The following is a 3,177-nucleotide window of genomic DNA, read 5'->3' as shown; positions in this document are numbered from 1 at the left end:
GGTCTTATCCACTCTGCTCCAAGCATCACGTATGGAATCGATGGCCTGAAAGTTCGATTTATACAAGGTTTTCTACCATACGTAAAGTAAACGAACATTCTATGACATGACACAAGAGTCTAGTATTGCAGAATCCGTGTACACCCTCAAGCCTAAAAATTTTTCTTATTGGTGTACGTGTGTTATCCTCTAGATCTTTACTTTGTTTAAACAAAGGTTTGACATTACGAGTCGTATTTTAGGTAAATTCTCATACGTAGTAAAACAATGTTCGGAAACAACAACTTTGTTATCAATGTTACTGTTACTCTATAGAAACTTAACCTAAAATGTATTATACATTAGCTACTAACACATACACTGATTACATGGCACATGCCGTCTTTAAGCATTGTACTGTCATGAGAACGTGATGTGCGTTTCAAATTTTTCTTTCATCAAAGCTGTTTCCAGCCTCGAAAATAAAAAAACAAAAACACCGAATCATTCATATGCAAAAAATGTTCTTACTTTACAAATTCAAAGATGTGAACTATGACACTAACTCTTGAAAATTTCACATTAAAAAAATAAAATCAAAACGTCTCTTTTAAACATGTTTATGGATAAAACTATCAAAGATCACAAAGGGCAAAGTTTTATAGTTACATTTTTCTTCAACCAAATGAATAATAAATTATAAAATCCGAGTATATTTTAGCAATTCGTTAACTCGTGTTAATTCTATTGAAAGTTAATTCTCATGCAAAGTGTGTAATGTCAGCTTATTATAAACCTAAGAAATTCCATTCAACTGTTTACAAATGTAACAAATCAACATAATTGTTTTGTAAGAAAATTTAGAAAAGTTTTAAACACAGATTTTGTGTACCTTGAACTACATCATTTTGAGAATAAATTGGATCTGTACAGACTTCGTTTCCTTCATACACATGTGTTAGGGAAAAGTGATTTAATCTCATGGCAAACATGGTGTACACTTTTATTAAAATGGAGTTGTTTCAAATTCAATAAATATAAATGTCTTGAACAGTATATTTATTATGCACTATACAGCAGGTTTAAAGGGACATTGTCCCTTTATGAACTTTTGATCGACCATAATGAATATGTTGGGTAAAATTTATTGTAATTGAGTTAATCATAATTTCCTTTTCATTTTGCTTTGTAATTCTGCTTCCCTGAATTTTGTAAAATTCCTGGTTCATTTTTTCTTTTCTAAGTTATATATTATTTTATAGGTCCAATTTCATTAATGTAATCTACTTTATGAAAAATAGCATTTCCTTTATCTGTCGCATCAACTAACACTGAAGATAAAAGTTCTAACTTCAGACGAACTGACATCTACCATTTGAAAAGAAAAAAAAAAGAAAGAAGACAAACCGACTTCTGAGTTTTCCGTATTTTCCTAAGGATGTGTCAAATTTCAGTTTCGAATTTTTGAACCTCCTGCTATCAGTATGGGAAAACCCACGACAAAATCAGAAAATAAGCGTCTTTTCTTTGAATGCCAAACTGTGAATAAGACTTAAGACTTGCCTAAAAAACGATAACCAGTACCAAAGTGAGATGATTCTGATTAGTCGGCGGACGACATCACAAGAAGGTGGTGTCTTTTCCTATTCTTCGGTCAGACCAACGCCAATCTCTTTGAAATTGTATGGTAGATTAAAACACTGGCGTTCAAGGAAGTCCTATGGGTTCTTTTAGGATTTAAACCAAGACTTATTGATGGTCAATCCATTATTAGTGGTCTATTACAATTCTGGAAGACGTCACTGAGCACTATCCTGCATTAAGACGAAGTCTGGTTTGATAACACCTGAGTACATTACTACGTCGAGTAGTGGATCATGTCCACAATAATGCTTTTGTGTCCATTCATGACTCGCCAGCTTTCAGAACAGCCCAATGAGCCGCAATAACGCTCGAGCCGAACTCATAGGACCTGATCCACACCGTTTTTTCATCAGTGATAACCTAGTAGCTGTTCCGAAGCCCACATGGGTAGTGGGCTGGCGATTATCAATAGACATATTATACAAAGTAATTATTGCACGGCGTAATTGCTGATGTTTGTACTAAGACACTATTTACAACTTTTCTACAAGGGTCTTGGTGCAACAAGGTAAGGTCAATGTGTTGATCCGATTTTCAGCACTTGAACAGCTCTGAAAGTCTGTACTTCCATTAACTAATGATAATAATAAACCACTCTCCACCAGTTGCTAACACGTTAGCAGAATCACGTGAAAACAGTTACTAAAACTGAGTCAACGCAAAAAAATGCAAATAATCATATGTGATGATGAAACGCGGGTTCTTTTTTGTAAAGCGTGTAGCACCCAAACGACCCTATACACACACTAATAAACGAATACAAAAAAAGTACATATAATTAATAACGTATGTAATTTTTCCAAGCTGTACTATATGCTTGCCCGTTTAATACGCAATCACAGCAATTCTAAGAGTGCCTAACAAGTTACAAAGGATAAAAACAACAACTACGGCCAGTCATATGCCTGCACTGTCCACGGCACTCAGCACAACACGAAACACGAGAAACCATCTTTGAATATTCTGCTAAGGAAACAAAAGGTAAAGAAATGTTGCCAAGAACTTTGTGCCCATTAACACTTTTAGATAAAACTTTTTACTTATCAACTTCAGTGTTACAGTTAGTTTTATGTGTGTGATGTTTTGGGCTTGAGTACCCATATATGCTCTCACCTTCAGTGTTCCAGTTAGTTTTATGTGTGTGTGATGTTTTGGGCTTGAGTACCCATATATGCTCTCACCTTCAGTGTTCCAGTTAGTTTTGTGTGTGTGATGTTTTTGGCTTGAGTTCCCATATATGCTCTCACCTTCAGTGTTCCAGTTAGTTTTATGTGTGTGATGTTTTGGGCTTGAGTTCCCATATATGCTCTCACCTTTAGTGTTCCAGTTAGTTTTATGTGTGTGATGTTTTGGGCTTGAGTACCCATATATGCTCTCACCTTCAGTGTTCCAGTTAGTTTTATGTGTGTGATGTTTTGGGCTTGAGTACCCATATATGCTCTCACCTTTAGTGTTCCAGTTAGTTTTATGTGTGTGATGTTTTGGGCTTGAGTACCCATATATGCTCTCACCTTCAGTGTTCCAGTTAGTTTTATGTGTGTGATGTTTTGGGCT

The 3,177-nt window shown here is 35.2% G+C and overlaps 1 protein-coding gene across 3 annotated transcripts in view; it reads right to left on the bottom strand.

The window, feature by feature from the left end:
* The window catches only part of LOC106463913 (cytohesin-1-like), a 136,605-nt gene that overhangs the window by 103,586 nt on the left and 29,842 nt on the right, over positions 1 to 3,177 (bottom strand). The window lies entirely within an intron of this gene.

Source organism: Limulus polyphemus, unplaced genomic scaffold (genome assembly GCF_000517525.1).
Source record: "Limulus polyphemus unplaced genomic scaffold, Limulus_polyphemus-2.1.2 Scaffold1515, whole genome shotgun sequence".
In the NCBI taxonomy this organism is placed as follows: domain Eukaryota; kingdom Metazoa; phylum Arthropoda; class Merostomata; order Xiphosura; family Limulidae; genus Limulus; species Limulus polyphemus.
Note: the sequence above shows the minus strand (reverse complement) of the source record. Positions and strands in the feature narration are given on the sequence as shown.